General features: G+C 44.2%; 1 protein-coding gene across 1 annotated transcript in view; it reads left to right on the plus strand.

Annotated features, from left to right (window-relative positions):
* Positions 1–1,626: 1,626 nt before the first annotated feature.
* Positions 1,627–21,809, plus strand: part of Rab7a (RAB7A, member RAS oncogene family) — a 57,675-nt gene continuing 37,492 nt past the window's right edge. The window contains exon 1 of the mRNA XM_027428691.2: positions 1,627–1,758. The gene's annotated coding sequence lies outside the window, so the exon portion shown is untranslated. The remainder of the gene's footprint in view (positions 1,759–21,809) is intronic.

Here is a 21,809-nt window from a genome sequence, read left to right on the forward strand (position 1 = left end):
CCTCACCTTTTGGACCAAAATACTCCCTACTGGGAACAGAATTCCTGTAACGTGTGTGTGTGTGTGTGTGTGTGTGTGTGTGTGTGTGTGTGTGTATACAGTGTTGTTAGGGATGGAAACCAATTCCGGAGACCAGGCTGGCCTCAAACTCAGAGATTCACCTGTCTTTGCCTCTCGTTGCTGGAATTAAAGGGGTGTGCCACCACTGCCCAGCTTAGAGAACTTCTAAAGTTGCTGTGATATTGTAATTCCCTAATAACTATGAGGTGTGGTCCCACCTCAGTCTGTTCTAGGACTCTTTTATACCACGCTTCCCTTCCTGTATGCAGGTCTTGTCCCATTTGTCTGTTGGTACCTAACCAGGCAGCTGGTGTGGCTTGGGTATGGCTTGAGTGACTCCCCTTAGAATTCATGTGTTGGAGGCTCTCTCCTCAGCCTGGAGATGCTGGAAAACCACAGAACCTTTGACAGGTTAGCTTAGCACAAAGGGATTCATTGGTACCAGTCCTGGAAAATGAGTTGGTAGTCCCTTAGAAATCAAATTATTATATAAGCTACTAGAAAATTATAGTAACAGAGCCTATAGCCCCAGAGTTCTTTTTTGTTTTTTTGAGACAGGTAACCTTAGAATTCTGAAGGCTTGAGGTTAATTGGAGTTCAATCAAGACTTTTAGGTGAGTTCCTGTCAAAGAAAGAGACAGAAAGAGGGAGAGAGGGAGGGAGGGAGGTTGGGAGAGAAAAAGAGAGAGAAAGGAATGAGAAAGAAAGTAAGTAGGGCTTGGGAGGGGATTTGGTACTAGCCAGAGATATGTTTAGTCCGTCTTTGTGAACTTATTATTATTATCTTTTCGTTTTCTCTCTCTTTTTTTTTGGGGGGGGGGTTTCGAGACAGGGTTTCCCTGTGTAGCTTTGGAGCACTCGCTTTGTAGACCAGGCTGGCCTCGAACTCAGAGATCCACCTGCCTTTGCCTCGCGAGTGCTGGGATTAGGGCGCCACCAACGCCCGGCTTTTTTTGAACCTCTTTAATTGACTGAATTTTAGATCTAGCCTTTCCATTCTCTTGCCTCTACCTCCCTGGGGTGAGTCCCAAGTCTGTGCCTCCACCAGCATCCTTTTGTGTCGCTTTTCAGTTCAGTAACCCCTTAGCTCTTTTTCTGTTTTCTTGCATCATCTATCCTGCGTCTAGTTCACCTCTCGGTCTCCATCACTGAGGACCCTGTAACTGGTCGCTTCCATCCACCTTATTTGTTGCACCCGGTGGGATCAGAAGACCCTGAGTCACACCCTGCCTGCCCCATGGCTGACTGGCCAGCATCTTCCGGAAAGGCCAAATGGCTTTCTCTCCTTCAGCGTTCTTTATGGGAACGGGATAGGGGTGTAATCGGGGGACGACGGTCCAATATGGCGTGCTCCGGCTTCCGCACGATCCTCAAAGATGGCAGCCTCCACCTGGAGGCCGCCATATTTACCCCACGAGCTGCGGGGCCGGGGCCTGACGCGACCGGAACGTGACGCAGAGTGGAGGCGGGGCTCCTCCCCCCCCAACCCTGGCGTCGAGTGTCTCGTGACAGGCACTTCCGCTCGGGGCGGCGGCGGTGGCGGAAGTGGGTGCAAGGCCGGAGCTTTGGCCATAAAGCCCGAGGCGGCGGCGTTGATTACGGTGTTTGGGGCTGGGCAGCTCCGGGGAGCCTGCTGGAGCCGGAGTCGGACCTCTCTGTCGCGGCCTGCGTTGTGTCTCCTTGTCGGCGGACCCCGCGGTGAGCGGCGGACCTGGGCCGCCCTTCCCCCGCCGCGGTCCCGGCCTCCGGGCCTGGCGTCCTCGGCGAGAGCCGGGCCGGGCCGGGCCAGGCGGGGCGGCGCCCGGCGGGCGGAGGTCGGAGGGCGCGGGGTGACCCGGCGGGCGGCGGGTACCGGGATCCTCGGCCAGGCGCGTTCCTCGGCGGCAGCCCTGCTGGGTGGGAAGGGTACCGGCCGGCCACCGAGGCAGCGCTGCCTGGCGCGTCCCGTGTCCCGGCCGCCGCGGACCCTGGAAGACAGGAGCTCTTGGGGTCCTGCACGGTAAATCCTCTTTCCGAAGTTCAGGGGGAAGGACCTCCCGAGTGTCTTTCAAAAGGCCCGGTGTCCTCCTGGCTGGTAATCGTGCGGATGTTGGGAGTAACGCCGTGAAGATTTCAGGTTTCTCGTTTGCTGGGCTGCGTGGCAGAGACCGCACAGGTTGTCCTATTCTCCCAGCAGTCTTCCGAAGCACCGAGGAAGTGTCCACTTACAGAGAAATCAAAGAACAGAGAGGTTAAGTCAGTGGTCCAAGGTCACACCGCTGATAAGTTACAGAGTGAAAGATTGAAGCGTAGGCGCTCAGGCTACTTAGCAATCTGCTGGCCTCTGGCCTCTTCTGCTTTAGATGCCCCGAAAGCTTGCCACCTGTTATCTGTCCATCAGCACCCACCACCCCCCCCTCCACCTCCTGTCTGGTGATGTCATTTGAGAGCCTCTTGGTTCTACCTTAAAGCCATGCTGCATTTGGAGTTGTGACTTTCAAGGTATATTACTTGTAGTGTAGTGTCGCTGAATCAGAAGATCTTGAATTCTGGCAAGATAAGTTTTGGATTTGAATAGTTTTGGTATCTAGATCTTTTCTTTGATTCAGTTGTGGCATGCCTACCGTGTGCACCTTCCTTTCTACAAGAGTTGGCGGGTGCCTAGCTTATTGATTCTTCACTGTTGAAAATACTGTCTTTTGGCTTACCAAAGAACAGACTCTTGTCTCTTCCTTGTGACTTCAGCAGCTGATTGCCCGCATGTTTGGGTTAAGAAAATCTCCTGTTAATATGTTGCTTTTGTAGCTTGGGAGGATTGGTTCAGAATTGAGTGTAAGAGCTGAAAAGTGAGTTATAGCTGCTTCTGAAGCTGACCAAGCTGAAGTTTGGTATCTGGGAGTGCCTGGCATTTACTTTGCTACCCCACTGATACACTTAAGGGCTATAACTTTGTGTAACGTGTGAGTTTAGAGCAGACTGGCAGCTTCATTTAGGAAATGTTTTTCTTCTATCATGTATGTGTCAGGCATTACTGGGTCCTGACTCAGGGAGACAGGCATGAGTCTGTCTTCAAGGAATTGTAAAATGGTGAGCCTCACAACTAGGAACTATGTTTTGAAATGACTGTGTTATAGGAAGAATGTGGGGGCTTTTGCAAAAATAGTTTTTGTTTTTGTTTTTAATCTTCTTAGGTGAATCAGACATCCAAAACTTTAGTGTTGTGGTTAACAACTTGAAATATTTGCCAACTTTTTGTATGTGGTGTATCCACATGCATATGTATGTAGGCCAGAGGTTGATATTGGGTGTCTTACTTAATTGTTCAACTTTTTTTTTTTTTCTTTTTGAGACTGGGTCTCTTTACTGAACCGGGAGCTCATCCACTCCTAAGCAGGCTAGCTAATGAGCTCCTACCCTTTTATTTTTCTTGATTGAAATGTGAGTCCTGGGGATCTGAACTCAAGTCCTCATGCTAGTACAGTGACTGAGCCCCCTGCTATTTGAACTTTAGGAACAGCATTTGTATGGTTTATTCCTGAAAGAGAGGATCATATTACGGTTTATGACTGATCACCTCTTTTGAAGAGTAACCATCAACACTAAGCTTGATTCCCTTTTTGTTGTAAGTGATATTTTTGTCCTCCCTCCAGGGGAAATGGATGCCACTTGGTACAGTACACTGTAATGCGTGAGCAAAGGCACATTGGATATGCTGGATTTTCTTTTCAGCTGACAAGAAAGTTTAATGTAGCTCCTGCCACATTTGGTGATGCATTCTGGATTAAAATAAACCTGTGCCCCCCTGTTCCCCAAGGCTTTCTGGTTCCCTCCTTTAAAGGGCCCAGTTTTTACTCTGAAGGTAGAACTGCATGAGTAAATACAGGAGGATGGAACTGAGAAGTTGCTCTAAAAATAGTTTATTTGTGTAATCTTCCAGGTAATTGTTGGCAACTACATGGGTGACTTTTCTGGTTTTCTTTTTTTGGCGCCAACTGTGCCTCATAATCAGAGGTCCTTACCCTCTAAGAGAACAGTCCTTGTAGGAAAGGGGCTGTGAATCAGTTTCTGGCTCCACCATCAAGTGAGGCAAGAAAGTTTGGTTGTTGGATTTACTGTTACTCCATCTTCAAAGAGATCCACACTAATACTTTTACTGTATATTTGCCATTAACCTTTCTATGAAAATATGATGCAAACCCAGACCCTGGATCTGACATCAGTCTTTCATTTTTTTCAATGATATCTCCATCCAAGTGAGCAGATATGGTGGAGACAGATGACAGTTTCCCTGGGGAAGTAACGAGGAGGTGACCTGCTGATCTGGGCTTACCAGCAACTCCTCTTAGAGCTGGGTCCTCTTTGGAAGGGTTCTGAAGCTCCCTTATGTTTTGGCTCCTCCTTTCTGCTCCACTGGGGTCACTGTTGTGCTCCCCTTGCCTTACTAGACTCTCACCTGTGCTGGCCTGTGCTTTTACTCCGTGGTACCTGGGTGCTTCACTGCCTGCAGTTGCTGCAGAGACGTTTTGCAGAGTTTTTTTGAGTTATTTGTTCTCACATCATTCACCTTTTAGACTACATTACAGACTAGAGCTTATTTGCATTTATGTTTTAAAGTTTAAATAATAAACAAAAACAAAGCCAAACTTTAAATAGTGGTTGTGAGTTGTGATTTGTAAACCAAAGGTAAAACTAACATGATGGTTAAAATCAAATGCGGCTTTAGGAGTCTCTCTGACCAGTTTCAGTTTTAGTACTTCAGACTCAGATTCCAAAACCAAATGTAAGAATAGCTACTTGCAAAATGTCCCCTTAGGGAAGGAAGGAAGCTTGGGATTTGGTTCCGGTGGTGACGTGACATGCAGTATTGGCCTTGTTCATCTGCTTGAAGATGCAGTAATTAATGCACAGGGTGGGAGTCCAGCCAGAGCTCTGCTTTGGTGATATCATCACTGCTTTGGAGATGTTTGATTCTGTTGTCCATTTCCTGGTCTCCTAGGATTGCCTGTGTTGGCACAGAGCAGATCTGAGGCAGCCTGAGGACCTGAGCGGTCTGTAGGGATTGCACAGCCTGACCTGCTTCTCAGTCACCCTTGCTTACGATGCTGCCAGGCAGAGTAAAGGCGATTCTTAATGCTCCCTAGCATCAGGTGAAGATGGCTTCTTCAGGATGTTAACTCATGTGACTTCAGGAGCCTATAACAGTTACTGCACACAACTGAAATGCACTGTATACATGTATGAAAATGAGGTCAAAATTTATGCTAATAAAAATTAAAATGGTGCAGGGCTGCGATGGCACACACCTTTAATCCCAGCACTGGCAAGGCTGAGGCAGGCAGATCTGTGTGAGTTTGAGGCCAGCCTGGTATACAGAGTGAGTTCCAGGATAGGCTCCAAAACTACATAGGGAAACCCTGTCTGGACCCCCCCCCCCAAAAAAAAAAAAAAAGATTGACTTCAATTTAGTAAACTTTTGTTTGAGTTGAGCACACAATGACAAAGCTACTGTTAGTTCATCTTTAAAAATCTCAGCCTGGACTTTATGAACAATAGTGGACTGATGTTCATGCATACCCACACATAGCCACCACTTTTGAAATAGGGTCTTCTGGAAACCTTAAACTGCTCAAGATAACTAAACTGATCCTTCTTTCACCTCCTAAGTCATCCATTACTGCATGTCTTAGAATGATTGGTCAGTCTGCCAACAATTCTCCACATGCTTACCAGATCTGGGGACCTTGAAGTAGCTCTAGATCATCTTTGCAGTTCCTAGTAGAACTTTGTAGAGTGTGGTGGCATACACCTTTTGGGAGGTAGAGACAAATAAAGCTTTGAGTTTGAGGCCAGCCTGATCTACATAGTGAGTTACAGGCCAGCCAGGGTAACACAGTGAGCCCCCCCCCCTTTTTTTTTTACAGTAGTCCAGGTAGGTTGGCACACACCTTTAATCACAGTTGGTGGATCTCTGTGAGTGAGGAGAGCCTGGTCTGCGTAGTTCCAGGACAACCAGAGTTACATAGACCCTGTCTGGGGAGAAAAATGCTTTGACAAGTGTCATTCATTCAGTGACTGCAGGAAGAACATTGTTGACTTGTAGAAACCCTCCAACCCACATTTCCTGTAAATGCATCTAGTATTTGTCAGTTACTTATGGGTTTCAGGGAATGTAATTTTGTGCTCACAGCCCAGTGTTTCTTGTTGAGATGGTTGGGACTGGTTGGATGGCTCAGCTAGAGTGGAGTGCCATCTTGCCTTTTCCATCACACATGTTCCCTGAAGGTCTCAGTAGTTGACCCCTTGTGCACATGTATCATTCTTCTACTAACTTACTTAAAGTCGCGTGTTTTTTGCTTATTATTAAACTAATCAGATGTTTAAAAAGGTAGGAAGTAGAAAGAACAAAAGTTTGTGATTTTTCTACCTACTAGTTTCTTCCTGCAAGTACATACTTTAATTTTATTATTTATTTATTTACTTTTTTCCAGACAGGGTTTCTTTGTGTAGCCCTGGCTGTTCTGGAATTCACTCAAGGCCAAGCTGGCCTAAAACTCAGAGATCTTCCTGCCTCTGTCTCTCTAGTGATGGGATTAAAGGCAAGTGCTATCATGTATGGGCCACTTTTTAAACAGGCACATATCTAAATGGAAATAAATGTAGATGAGGAGTGTAAAGAATTTTCACAAATTTAAAGGACTCTTTGTGTCTCTTTCTAGTCATTAGCTCCTTACTGCTGTTAACTCAAATGAGGATTTTCTTTTCTCTCTTTCTTTTTTTTTTTTTCATTTTTGTAAAGCTATTTATTGAACATCTCCTCCAGCCCCAGTCCTATCCCACTCCCACGCTCAGAACATGAAGCCAGCTGCAGCTGATTTCTAACACTGTGACTAATTTTGCTTGGTTTGGACTCCTTTGTGTAAATGGAATTATCCACTGTGCAGTCATTCCTCTATATCTGGTTTCCTTGACTTTTATGAAACCTCATGTAATGTGTGGTTTTAATTCCATTTTCATTGTACCATAATATTCCATTATATGATTAAAATGTTTAAAATTAAGTAGAGTAGGTGGTGTGGTGTGCATCTGTAGTTCCATTTACTCTGGAGGCTGACGCAGAATAATCTCTTGAGCCCAGGAGTTCAAGATGAGCTTGGATAACATAAGAATAACTCTATTTCAAAATAGAAATGAAAAGATAAAAAGTAGAAAGGCTAGGTTTTAGGTTATGTGGCTATTCATATGCCATGAATCCAGTAGTCTAAACAGCGGCAGTGTATTCTTTCAAGGCTCTGGAGGTTATGCACCTGAGCTGCAGATGGACAGAAGGGGTTTCTGAAGCCTCTTCCCTGCCCTTCTCATCATCTTCCTCATCTGATCTCCTTTTACTTATACTGAATAAGGGCCAACTCTAATGACTTTATTTAACCTGTAACCCCTTAAAGATCCTATCCTGCAGTAAGTCCGTTCTGAATTGGGGCTAAGCTTGGAATGAATGAATGGGCAAGCTTGGAGGGTTGAGGGTGGGTCGCAGTTTTATCTGTCTGTTTCACTTAATGGGCAGGGCCCCTGCTCACAAAATCTGACCCTTTGTGGCCCTCTTTTCCCTTACCAGTGCAGGGAGACCTGGAGTGGGCCAGAGAGGTCCTAGATCAAAGTGTGCCCTAGTTTGAGGCTATTAACAGTGTTACTTACTTGTTAGAGGTGAAGGCTGAGAAATCCTCGATTAGCATATGCAGGGCCCTGGGCTTGATCACCTCAGAAAGGAAAACAAGTAATCAAATGATGAATGTTCTGAGGTTAGAAAAACAGAATGACTTCAGTATGGTGGGTCAAGAGAAGCCTTCCATGGCCACCTTTATGGTCTCTTTGCTTTTGTGATCTTTGATCTTGACCCATCTCTGATGAGCTTGGCCTGAAGAGTACATCTTGGTCATATCAGAGAGTGCTTGCATTCAGACTCTGTGCATCTGATGCTTCGTCCTTAAAGTGCTGGAGTCAGTCCCTCATGCACATGTTAGCGGCTGGTGTTCAGGTAGGTGTTCACTGGCATCAGACTGCTGATTTTTTGGCTGAATGATCTTGAGCTTTGAACATCAGATCTTAGTTTGAAGTGTTACATGGCTTTGCTTCTTCCCAAATCTCAGCTCCCTTTAAAGCTTTAATAGTCTGCACCTGTAACTCTGCAAAGTAACTTTTGGTAGCATGTGAGTAGTTTCTGGACCAGTAGTTAATTTACTAGATATTTATTGTCTACTATAAGAAAAGGCTGCCAGCAGCTGTGGGAATGTAAAATTAAGAGTCCTAGAGATTCAGGAATAATTGTAGAGCCAGGAAGGTGAGAGTCCTAAAACATAGCTTAAAGAAAATGTTAAAGTCATTTGATGACTAAGGTAGGGAGAAGAGGGCCTTCATGAAGTGTGACTTACTGGGAAGACCGGCATAGTGGCTAAGATGCCACTGTTGTTTAATGCTGTACCAGGTAGACATTTTCTGTTGAACCTCATAGCCTCATATATTGAATAATCTGGATAGCTGGGCTGTTGTGGTGCACACTTTTAATCTCATCACTTGGAGGCGGAGGCAGGCGGATCTCTAAGTTTGATGCTAGCCTGGTCTACAAAGTAAGTTCCAGGACAGCCAGGACTGTTACACAGAGAAACCCTATCTTGGGGGGAGGGGGGAGAGAAGAGAGAGAAGCAGTAGCTGGATATGCCCTAGATCTGGGAGAGGAATGATTTTCTTGTGATAATTTATTATCACAGTTGAATTTAGGGCCTCATAGGAGCTAGGCAAGCACTCTACCATTAAGCTATAATCCCACCCCAGAATTGCCTTTAATAGTAGGTTAAAAATGGGAAGATTAGGGGTGGAAGAAGAGACTTAATTTGATTTTCCTCTTCAACCAACCAGCCTTGTAGGTTCCTTTTAGGAGCTTATGGCTAGGCAGTCATTGATCAAAGTGTCTATGATATCTGGAGTTGGAATCAAAACTTCCGGAGATGTTGAAAACAGTTCTTACATAACTGCCTGTGTCACTAGCTGTCTGCTTTTCAGCCTGCCTGCCCAACCTAAAAGCAAAAAAGACACTGTCACTTTTGCCTCTTATTTAGTCCTAGGTTTAAAAATTTAGTTTAAGACAACTTTCCGGATATATCTGCATGGTAGACCAGCAAATACAAGTTTCAAGCTCCTCCTTTCCCTGCTCACCCCCCAAAAAACAAACAAGCAAGCAAGCAAGCAAACAACCTGAGAGCTGTAGGTGGAGCAAAGCCCTCTTAGCAAGAATTGCTTTCCTTGAAACTTGCTGTTTGAAAGTTACCTTTGTTTTTTTCCTCCATGTGGGAATGTGATACCTGGAATATGAACAGTCTGTACATTGCATCGTTTAAGCCTCACAAATTCAAATTAAACTTGCTGACATGTCACTTTCTTCATCCAAGAAGATCTTCAGTATTGTGAAGCCACTATATAGAGGGTTTGGGACTGGCACCTAGTGCTAGGTTTGCAGAAGGCTCTATGACCCTAATGTGGGAATAGCATCTTCAGTGAAGATCTGCCTTCCTTAATATTATGCTTTGTGTTTCAGCATTTTAAAAGCCAGTTGTACTGACTGGGTGTGGTGGTGTACACTTTTAGTCCCAGCATCAGGAGACAGAAGCAGGTGGATCTATGTGAATTCAAGGCCAAGCCTGGTCTACAGATTGAGTTCCAAGATAGCCAGGGCTACACAGAGAAACCCTGTCTCAAAAACAAAACAAAATAAGGCAGTTATACTTGCTGTTCTGTTTCTGTGATATGAAAGTTTCCAGGTAGTGACCTTTAAAACATCAGACATAACAGGTGAGGCTGTGCTTTTAGCAGCCTCTGACTGGGCACAGTAGCACAGGTTCTTGGCTTGCTGCTGGGCTTTCTGTTGTTATATTTTGTTTTGAGAGGATCCTTGCCTTGTTAGCTTAGACTGGCCTTGCACTTGAAATAATAGGCCCACCCCTTTCCATGCTTCCCTTTCCCTTTTGTTCTTCAGGTGGAACCCAGGGCCTTGTACATACTCAGCAAGGGTTCCACACTGAGCTCAACTCCAGCCCTGCGTCCTTCCTACTCCTGAAGGAGCATCCATGACAGGGCAAAGAAAAAGCAAACTCTGTTGGGCCTAGAGGGAATTGTTCCAGGCCAAAAATGACTCATCACTTATGCTTATGGCTCATTGGCTAGAATAAGTCACAACGTAGAAGGCATCCTAAGAGTGATCCTACTGTGTATGCAGTAGGTCCAGGGCTGGAAGCACTCATGTCAGTTGGAGTGGCAGAACGAAACAAGCCTTTTTAGAGATTCCTGTTCCAGACAGGTGGTTAACTTAAAAGCTGAAAGGAGCTTAGTTCTGCAGTATATATGTGTGGCTTGTTTGAACCTTGGTCTCCTTGTGTGTCCCAGGTTTGGCAGTCCTCATGCTTCAGCCTCCTCATTGTTGGAATTGTAGGTGCCACCAGGCCTGGTTTGGGAGTTTAGCTCTGTTTATGAAGTAGCTTGTCACCTTGATTCAAGGACTCACTCTCCAAAATAGATTTATTCTAAGGGATAAGTGTAATAGCCTTTGCTAGGTACCTGGAGATGTTCTCTGTACACAACGAGGATGCAAGAAACATCCAATCAGACTTCCCATCTTTGCCTCCCATATTTTCAGCACTGACATCCTAGACCTTCTAAGTATCCTTTTACTGATGGTGCTAGCCCATCTTCATGAGGCAAAGTTCCAGGATAGCCAGGAACTACACAGAGAAACCAAAACAAACAACAACAAAAACAATTACCTGTTCTTAAAATCCTTTAGTATTTTCAATACTCTCTGGCTCTAAGTCATAGAAACTTATTGACCTTTTTGATTTTTTTTTTTTTTTTGAGATAGGTACATGACCTCATGATCTGAGATTTGTCCTTTCGGATTGTTTATCTATTACAAAAGCAGTATAGAAGTCTTTTTCAGAGGTAGGATCTCATTCTGTAGCCTTGGCTGGCCTTAAATTGTAATCCCAACTCTGCTACCCAAGTGCTAGGGTTACAGGCCCACTCTGCCTTGCTAGTATAGGAGTCCATTTAGACAATGTGGTGGTTATTCCAAACACTTTTAAAGTGGGACCACATAGCACACACACTGTAGCTTTGTAAACTTCTGTCATGTGTAGTAGAAACTCTTCCTTGTAATATATTCTGGCTTTTGTTTTTGCTGTGCTGGTGAGCAAACCCAGGACCCCATGCATGCTAGGTAGGTGGTGTATCTCTGACCCACATCCCTCATCTATTTATTACATGCTGTTTTTTAGTGACTTGTGATGACTGCACTTACCGTTCTCTAAAGATTTTTTTTTCTTTTTTCTTTCTTTTTTTTTTTTTTTTGTTTTTTGTTTTTTTCGAGACAATGTTTCTCTGTGTAGCTTTGGAGCCTATCCTGGCACTCCCTCTGGAGACCATGCTGGCCTTGATCCGCCTGCCTCTGCCTCTGCCTCTGCCTCCCGAGTGCTGGGATTAAAGGCATGTGCCACCAACGCCTGGCCTTCTAAAGATCATTTTATTTCTAACCCTGCAGGGAAAGAATTTAGGGGTTAAGACCACGGGGGGGGGGGGGATCTTCTAGAGGTCTCAGGTTTAATTCCCAGCACCCATATGGTCACTCACCATGACCTGTAACTCCAGTTCCAAGAATCTGATGCCCTCTTCTGGCCTCTGCAGGCACCGGGCATAAATGTGGTATGCAGACATTCATGCAGACAAAACACACCCATACACGTAAATAAATTGAAAGAATTCCGTGTTTACTTTTTGCCACCTATCAATCATTTCCTTAAGATATGGTGGTCACACACACTTAAAATTTCCTTGCCAAGGGGCAGTGAAAGGTTGTGCTTATATAGGTGTCAGCTGTCAATTTTCTTAATTTTGTCCACTTAGCAAATGGGAAAAAGTTAAATGATACTTTGTTTAAGCTTTGAGTTTTGATAGATTAAGTGTAGTAGTTTAAATGAGATGTCCCCCATAGTGTCAGGCATTTGAATGGGTGGTCCCCAGTTGGTGCTGTTTGGGGAGACTTAGAGGTGTGGCTTTGTTGGAGGAAATAGGGTCATTAGGCTTCCTGCTTGTGAGCTCTGTTTGCTGTTCCAGTTGCCATGCCAGCCTGACACCACGGTTCCCTGCCTTGATAGTGATGGGCTTTTATCCCTCTGGAACTGTAAGCCCAAACAAACCCTTCCTTGTATTAGTTGTCTTGGTCATGACATTTTATCATAGCAGTTGGAAAAGTAGCTATTAGTTTTAAAAATACATTCATGTTCTGTGAATTTGCTCTTCTGTGCCAAAGCTCAAGTGAGCCCCTCCTTTCCTCCATCTATAAATGGCTCAGATAACAGAGTTTTGATTCTTTTTCTTGGCTTGTTTTCTTGATGAAATTTGGCGGGTGATATGTTTTTGTAGAAACAAACTTTTCTGTGTCAGATCTGCCACTTTGTTTTCTTCTCTGGGTTATGTCATTTCTGTACAGGACAAAAACAGCTGTTCATCTAGCCCTTGGCCCATATATGATTTATCTTTTCCTTTTTTGTTTTTTTTGTTGTTGTTGTTTTGTTTTTTGGCCAGGATCTTTTTCCAGATGCCTGTTGTTTTAGTGCTTAAGTATATTGTCTGTTCCTCATTCACAAGGAACTTCCTTATCACATGAATTCCCTACCTACACGAACCAATCCTCCCCTCCTCTCCCCTCCCTACTCTCCCCTTTTCTCCCTTCCCTTTCCCTCCCCTCCCCACCCCTCCCCTCCCCTCCTCTATGCCTTTTTTTCTCTGTCTTTGGGCAATTTCCCACTGCTTTGTGCTGTTTTGGTAAGTCAGTCATTTTTCTGTCCTTCAAAGAACTCCATTGAAGTTGCTCCTTTGATCAGTTTGACCAGCAGAATCAGTCATCTAGATATTGAGAGGAAGCTTTTCCTAAGGTGCCCCCAAAGAGTGAAGAAGCTAAATAATTTCCCTGTTAGTGTATCTGGGACAAATGCTGTGTAGTTGTCTGGTTTTACAGATGTACCATGGTAGAAGACCTGTTTTTGACCCCTAGAGCCCTGGGTTTGCTGGGGCAGTAGTAATGAGGATTACCCTTTGAAGAAGCAAATTTTAGATTTAAGTTATGTTCGTGAAACTCCTAAGTATTTCCTACTCTGTCTTCTCTGGTCTTTTCCTGCTGCATTTGAAACAGTCTTGGGTGGGGTGGGGTGGCTCTGTCTGTAAACTGCTGGCTGCAAGCTTGAGGACCTGATTTTGTATCCCTAGTACCTACAAAAAAGCTGGATATGGTGGCACACTTCTGTGAAGTTGGGGTGGGGGAAAGATAGGTGGATCCCAGGGACTTGGTGGTCATCCATTGTTGCTGAAATGGTGAGTCATAGGATTAGTGATAGACTGTGTTTTAAAATGCATGTTGGAGAGCAATAGAGGAAGACACCCTAGTGTCAACCTCTGACTTACACACCTACTCACACACCTACATGGGAGCATGCTCTTGCACTGTTGAACAGCAACAACAAAAAAATTTCACAAGTACAGGTTACTTCATAATCTACATTGTAGATTATTTGCTGTTTGTTAATACTATTCCTGTGGGGAGTTGTTAATTGTGGATTTTCTGTTTTATTAACTTAAAAAATCTTGATTTTTGCCGGGTGTTGGTGGCGCATGCCTTTAATCCCAGCACTCATGAGGCAGAGGCAGAGGCAGGAGGATCTCTGTGAGTTTGAGGCTAGCCTGGTCTACAAGAGCTAGTTCCAGGACAGCCTCCAAGGCCACAGAGAAACACTGTCTCGAAAAAACAAAAAAAACAAAAAAACAAAAAAAAAAACAAAAAAACTTGATATTTATGTGTTTGTATGTCTGTGCAATTACTTCTGTGCCCGATTCCTCAAGGAGACCTGAAGCAGATGTGTGATGGAATTGGGTTTACAGATGACTGTGAGCCAGCATGTGGATGCTGGGATTCAAACTCCGGTCCTTTGGAGTAGCAGTCAGGGCACTTAGCTGCTGAGCCACCTCTTGTTTTGGCAGATCAAGAGTTAATTAGTCCTTACAGAGTTTACCAATGGGCCAGTTTTTCTTTTCAGAATTTTTAAAGGAATGTTAGCCATCAGAATTGAGGAAAATGATCACCTTCTAACCAGGAAGAGAAAGTTCATGGGTCAGCCAAGTCTTCCCATTTTTCGTTGCTATCTTTTGGAGCCTGAGTTAATCATCTGTACATGTCATGTAAAGTCTGTCTCTCTCACCTACCCAGCTGCTCCTGCCAAATGACTGCCTTTTTGGCTTGCAGTTCTATGAACCCATGAGGTTGTCTGAAGTTGCAAAGCGTCCACAGTCTGCTTGTTGTGTCTGTGAAGGATGGAGCCTTCACAGAGACTTTTTTTTTTTTTTAAGCCAAGAAGGGTTTTTAAAGCAAGCAGGGTTAGAAAGATTCCACTTACTTACTCTTATTAATAAGTGTGTGTAGTTAGGAGTGTGTATGTATATGATGGGTAGATGAAGTTAATTATTAACTTCACCTGTTTAAACAGTGCTGGTCGGAAACCGAGAAGTGAGTTGGTGCCGTGGAGAACACTGAGTTCTATCCTTAGGGTTCAGGGGAAGTGAAAGTGTAGTCAGCATATAGGCAGTCTTAGGATGTGTCATGCTGTGTACTCTGCTAGAGAAGGGCCTGTGGAGGGAGTCAGTTTTCCTGCACTGAAGAATTTTAAGGATGTGAGGGGCCATCAACAAGAGGATAATATGAAGATAATGATATGCTATGCTAAAAGCTAAAATTGCAGTGGCTTTATAATAATTTTTTGTATTATTTTGCAGTTTGGGGCTGCTCAACCCATGGCTCTGACCAGCATCTACCACTGAGCCACAACCTCAGCTCTACCTTTGTGTACAATGTTTTTTGTTGTTAGTTACTGTTTTGTGACACAAGATCTCTTTGTAGATCCTCCTGCCTCTGCCTCCAGAGGCGTGTGCTACAATGCCTGGCCAACAGTGCTTATTTTTATAGAACTAGCTGTACAAACAGAATTCCCCCATCCCCACAAAATACAAGAGATTCATTTAGATGAGAAAATTCAAGGTACAGAACAGGGGAGCAGTGGGTGGGGGCAAGATTGCCTAAGAGTCTTGGTTTGAGGTTTTGAGGGGGGGGTGGTGTGTGTGTGTGTGTGTGTGTGTGTGTGTGTGTGTGTGTGTGTGTGGGGTGTGTGTCTGTCTGTCTGTCTGTCTGTCTGTGTGTCTGTCTGTTTGTCTGTCTGTCTGTCTGTCTGTCTGTGCAGTACCTGCAAAGGCCAGAAGAGTGGATTGGATTCCCTGAAACTGGAGTTACAGATGGTTGTGAGCTGCCATATTGGTGCTGGGATTGAATCTGGGTCCTTTGGAAAAGCAGTCAGTGCTCTTAACTGCTAAGCCATCTCTCTAGCCCCTTGTTTTGTTTGTTTGTTTTTGTAACGTAACCTGGCTTGGCACTCACTTCATATCCTAGGTTGACCTCCACCTTGCTGCAATCCTCCTGCCTCAACTTGGGAGTGCTGGTATTACAGGCATGAGCTGATGTAACACAAAAGGAAATCCAGAAGGTGGCATCCCACCTTTAATCCCAGCGCTCAGGAGGCAGAGTCAGGTGAATCTCTGTGAGTTTGAGGCCAGCCTGGTCTATAGAGCTGCACAGAAAAACCCTGTCTGGGGGGCGAGGTGGGAAGCGGGGAAATCTTGAAAGTAAAGTCTTTGTCCCCCTTCAGCTGAGATTCTATTAAGAAACAATGTTGAGCCAGATGTAGTGGCCCAGGCCTTTAATCCTAGCACTCCGGAGGCAGAGGCAGGTGACACTCCTAAGTTTGAAGGCAGCCAGGACAGTGTAGATAAGACTATCTCAAAAAGCAAAAAGAAACAATGTTGTAGCAGGTTTTCTTTGTCTGTCAGCCCCCAAATCATGACACGGAGACTTATTACTTGTTATGAATGCTTGGTCTTATGCTTGTCCCACTAGTTCTTATAACTTAAGCTAACCTGTTTCTCTTCATCTACATGTTGCCTTGGCTTTTTACTTTTCTTTTATTCTGTATGTCCTCCTCCACATCTGCCTGGCAGGCCCTTTCTTTCTCCCTCATTCTTTGCTCTCGTTATCTCTAGCTTCCTCTTACTTATTCTCTCTGCCTGCCAGCACTGCCTATCCCTCCTTTGCATCACTATTGGCTGTTCAACTTTATTAGCCCAATCAGGTACCTTAGGTAGGCAAGACGAAACAGCAACACATCTTTACATTATTAAACAAATGCAGCATAAACAAATATAACACATCTTTGCCTAGTTAAAGTAATATTTCACAACACAGTGTTGAGCTGTATACAGTTATGGGTTTCTTGCCTGCAGAATGATGGCTTTATTGGGTAATAACACAGATGAGGTTATTTACTGAAGTAATATGTATATGTGCATATAGTGGTGTGTGTGTTCACGAAATAGAGTATTAGCTAATAATGTATCTAAATAGGTATTTCTCTTCCACCTGCATTTTCTTGACTGAGTGAATATATCCAGGGAAGGAAGAAGTGTTGCTCTAACTCTTAACTTGTGTTAATGGCAGAGTTCATAGCCCTCATGTGGCTAGGTAGCCACCACTAAAGAAAATGAATGGAAGTTTGTACATTCTGGACAGTGTCTGCACTTAGAGCTCTGCAGAGTCTGTCCAACAGCTGGCAGGGTCTTGGTGACCATGATGTGGAGCGGTCCTTGGCCCCACATGGTCATTCATCGTTGGGCGATTCTACTTTGAGGATATTACTACTAACTGTAGAAATCAAAGGGAGTCCTGTGAACAGTTGTATACCTGTTACTCAGATAACCTAGGTGACTGGACAAATTCCTAGAAATACCAAACCTAAGGCTGAATTACGAAGAAAAAGGAAATGTGAATAGACTAATAGCCAGTAAAGAAGTTGAATCAGGTGTCTCTAGACTCTTTACAGTGGAAAGCCTGGACCTGGTAACTTAATTGTGAATCCCACTGAAGTGAAGGACTTAGACCAGCCCTTCTCATGCTCATTGTCTTTTCACAGCACTGGGACAGTGACTGAGACACTTTACTCCTTTAGCTATCTCTCTGACACTTCAGTTCTTTTTCATCAGTTGTTTGTGGTTTTGTTTAATCTAACCTGGTTAAATTAAATTATTTTCCATACTTTTACAAATTGTTTTATTAACTTCCTTTTGAGATTATTAGTGTATAGAACTGTGATTTAACTTTAGGTTTAGTTCCTGCAGTTTTGCTGAGTTACTTTATCAGATGTAAGCTTTCTTGTTATTGAATTCCTTAGATTCCAGCCTGGCTTACTAATAATCTCAAAAGGAAGTTAAAACAATTCCATGACCACAACAACTCTTACAAGAGAAAGCATTTTACTGGGGGCTTGCTTACAGTTTCAGTGGCTTAGTCCATGTATCATCATGGCAGAGAGAGCATGGTAGGCTTGGCTGATTCAACCATTCTAGGTTGCCAGCTTGCTCCAGGGATCTCTTGTCTCTGTCTCCTGCCTGTGTGCCCAGCTGTTATTTAAATGACTGCGGGGATCCCAAACTCCAGTACTCATGCTTGCTTGGTAAGTGCTTACCTATGTAGCCAACTCCCTAGTGGAGTATAGTTTTATTTTTATTTAGTTTTGAGTAACCCTGGTTAACTTTGAACTTAAGGTTTTCCTGTCTCAGATTCCCTGCCTTGTCTTATATGGCTTTGGGATTGACATGACTTGGGGTGAGGGAATGAAGAAAGAACAGACACATAGATACACAAAAGCTGGGATCGGGTAGGGGTGAGCCATGCCCTCTGATGGAACCATGTCAACAGCCCGGAAAGTATTTATACTTTTGGATGAGGACATAGATTTAGTTAATCTTGATAGGTGGTCTCGGAGGGAAGCAATTTTAGACTGTAAAATAACTGGGAGGTGTACCAGGCTTTTTTCTTTTGGGGGCCACCAACCTGCTTCCAAATTATGACATGGAGATGTCTTATTAGGAATGTTCAGCCTATCTTAGGCTTGTTTCTGGCTAGTTCTTTTAACCTAAATTAACCTGTTTACCTTTTGCCTCGGGGCTTTTTACTTTTTTTCCTCCTTCTGTTTATCTTATTTTCATTGTTTCTTTTGTCTAGCTGGCTGGTGGCTGCCTGTCTTCTTGCCCTGGGAGTATTTCCCCCTCTTTCTCCTCTTTTCTCCTTCTCTTGTTCTTTCTCCCTAGATTTCTCCTCCTATTTGTTTTCTCTCCTTGCTAGCCCAGTCTATTCTTTCTCTGCTTAGCTATTGGCTGTTCAACTCTATTAGATCAAATCAGGTGCCTTAGGCAGGCAAGGTGAAACAAATGCAACTAAACAAACGTAACACACCTTTACAAAATATTCCACAGCATAAACAAATGTAACACATCTTTGCATAGTTAAAATAATATTCTACAGCGGGCGTTGGTAGCGCACACCTTTAATCCCAGCACTCGGGAGGCAGAGGCAGGTGGATCTCTGAGTTCGAGACCAGCCTGGTCTCCAGAGTGAGTGCCAGGATAGGCTCCAAAGTTACACAGAGAAACCCTGTCTCAAAAAAAAAAAAACAAAACCAAACAAAACAAAACAAAATCTACATCAGGGAGGAGGAAACTTTGGTCTATACATTTTACAAACACTATCAACATCTATATATGGCCCAGGGGAAAGCTTTGCTATTTTCATGAGTCTGAGGCATTGGGGTCCTAGATATGGCTATGCTCATGTCAGTAGTACATTCATTCAGGACTTCATCCACTCCTTACACATTCACACGGGGCATCCTCTGACGCCCACAATTCCCTGGTGTTGAGATTACAGATGTGTGCCACCATACCCTGCTCATTGTATTCTATCTTAGGTGAATACATCCGTTACCATTAGGAACAATTCCATTGTTGTGCTGCAATCACCACTACCTATTCCTGAAACTTGTCTACCTGAGCTAGGAGTTGTGCATGGCTGTGTTTTCAGTACTTAGGCTGAGGAAGGAGAAAGGAAAATCTAGGCCACCTTAGGATACATATGAAGACCTTGTCTCAAAAAAGAAGACCAGAGTTCAGACTCCTAGAAACTCACATAAAATATCAGATGAGTGAGGCATCTGGCCTGCAAACCTAGCCTTGGAAGGCAGAGACAGGATTCACAGAGCAAGCTGGCTAGCAAGACTAGATTCTGCACATCAGCCTTAGGCCTCCACGTGTACACAAACACACTGCATTCACACCACACAAAATATGTACATACACTACACACAAGAAAGAAAAAGATCTCAAGCATCACAGCACCCATATTGCTTGAAACCTCAAATGGATGCTTGGTTAGGTGTTATGTCTGTTCAGGAGTGATAACTGATTTCATGTGTTGGCTTGATTGGATGTTGAATGCCCAGGTACTTCACTGTCTGTGTCTGTGAGGGTGCTTATGAGAGAAGCATTTGAATGGGACACTTGAGTGAGTCAGTTAGAGTCCTGTGTTGACCAGTAAGGTGAGGGAGGAAAATCTGCTCTGTGCTTGTCTTTTCTCAGACATTCTAACTGTAAGGCCATGGAGCCTATTTGCCTTCATAACTGTGTGAGCCACCCCTTAAAATAAATCCCTTGGACTGCAGCTGTGGTTCAGTAGTAAAGTGCTTAATTAGCATGAAGAAGGCCCCAGGCTTTATCCTTAGTACCACATACCTAGGTATGGTGGTATGTATTTCTATAATCCTAGCACTGTGGAGGTAGAGACAGGAGGATCAGAAATTTAGTGTTACTCTTTGCAATGGAGTGAGTTTGAGGCCTACCTGGGATACACGAGACATTATCTCAAAACAAAACTCTTTATGTCATCTTCTCTTGATTTGTTTTTTGGAACCTACTCAGCATTGATAGAGCTCTTTTTTCTCAGGTCAGTTTTGTCTGGAGTGCCCTTACATAGATCCTTTCTGTATTCCAGCCAAAAGGTTGGTTCACTTTCCTAACAGGACAGATTTATTCAGCAACCACAGCACACCATTCTGCTTCCCTGATGCTGTGCTTTTTGTTTGTTTGTTTGTTTTGAGACCTTTTCACTGTAGCACCCAGGCTGGCCTATAACTCAAAGAGATCCACCCCTCTCTGCCTTTGCCCCCCAAGTGCTTCACAGTATAATAGTCAACCTCAGAAAAACAAAAACAAACTGGACTCGTGGTGGCCTTTGTGATATAGTACTTTGCTCAGAATGCCACTTCTATCCAGCTGAGGGTTCAGCATGTAGATACCTTCTTTAAAAAGTTGTATCTTAAAAAAAAAAAGTTGTATCTTTACTTATTGTATGAATATTTGCTTGCATGTATGTATGTTTGCCACATGTGTGTCTGGTCCTTGTGGAGGTAAGAAGAATGTATCAGATCCTCTGGAGCAGGAGTTACAGACAGTTGTGAGCCACTGTGTGGGTGCTGAGAATTAAATCCAGGTCCTCTGCAAGAGCTGCCAGCCCCAGTAGATACCTTGTTTTTAGGAGGCTTTTTCTTAGTCCTCAACTAAGGTGGTATTAGACTCACCTACAGCCCTTGTTTTATGTGGAGGGGCTGTTATGTTGATTGCAGCTGTTCATTATTTTACTTGGAAAAGTGTGTGTGCCTGCCTGCCTGCCTGCCTTCCTGCCTGCCTTCCTGCCTGCCTGCCTGCCTGGGTCCACGTATGTGGAGATCAGAGGTCAACTTTGTCTCCGATGTGAGTTCACTCCGGTTGTCGAAAGAAGACTCAGAGACACTAAGAATAGGCTGGGCAGTAATGGCATATGCCTTTAATCCCAGCACTGGGTAGGCAGAGGCAGGTGGATCTCTGTGAGTTCCAGGACATGCTCCAAAAGCTACAGAGAAACCCTGTCTCGGAAAAACATCAAAAAGAAGAAGAAGGACGAGGAGGAGGAGGAGGAGGAGGAGGAGGAGGAGGAGGAGGAGGAGGAGGAGGAGGAGGAGGAGGAAGAGGAAGGTATTTAGCCCTATTTTGTGCCTGCAGAGGGGCCCAGCCTCAATGAACCGAAGTCCTTTCCCTACCCTCAGGGCATTTTTATTTTTCTCTGTATTTACACTTTAGCCAGTTGATTACCATATGCTCAGAACAACTTGAATGAGGCTTCCAGAGGGACTATGCCAAGTGCAAAGTATTGGTTTATTAGGTATAATAGTTTTCTGAACCAAGTTTTGCATTAGGCCTTTATATCCTTAGGAAAGTCCCAAACAAAGTTCACATAGGGAGACAGAAGTTACCAGTCAAGAAAGGATGGATTAGGCTAGGTGCTACCTCTCTGGAGCTAGGCCAGATGCCACCCAGCAGGGAGTTTGGGCTAATTTCTATCACTCCAGTGCCAGACCAGCAGGCTAGTGCTACACAACTTTGTGGATTCTAGGACTGCAACTCAGATCCCTGGGCTTGCACAGCAAACTCCATTATTTCCTGAGCCACTGCACTGACCATGGTTGTTATTTTAGAACTTTCAGCTGTACTGAGATGGTTATCTTAAATCTCAATTTAACCAGTTAGAATCACGTAGGAGACACACCTTTGAGTGTGTCTCAGAGGCTATTTCTGGAGGTGCGCTGAGGCGTGAAGCCCCTCCCTGAATGTGGGCAGCACTGTCCGTCCCATGGAGAAAAGGAGCACTAGTGTTCATCTCTCATTCCTGACTGGATGCATTGTGACCAACTACCCCATACTGACTCCTGCAG

The sequence above is a fragment of the Cricetulus griseus genome, chromosome 8 (assembly GCF_003668045.3).
Source record: "Cricetulus griseus strain 17A/GY chromosome 8, alternate assembly CriGri-PICRH-1.0, whole genome shotgun sequence".
Lineage (NCBI taxonomy): Eukaryota > Metazoa > Chordata > Mammalia > Rodentia > Cricetidae > Cricetulus > Cricetulus griseus.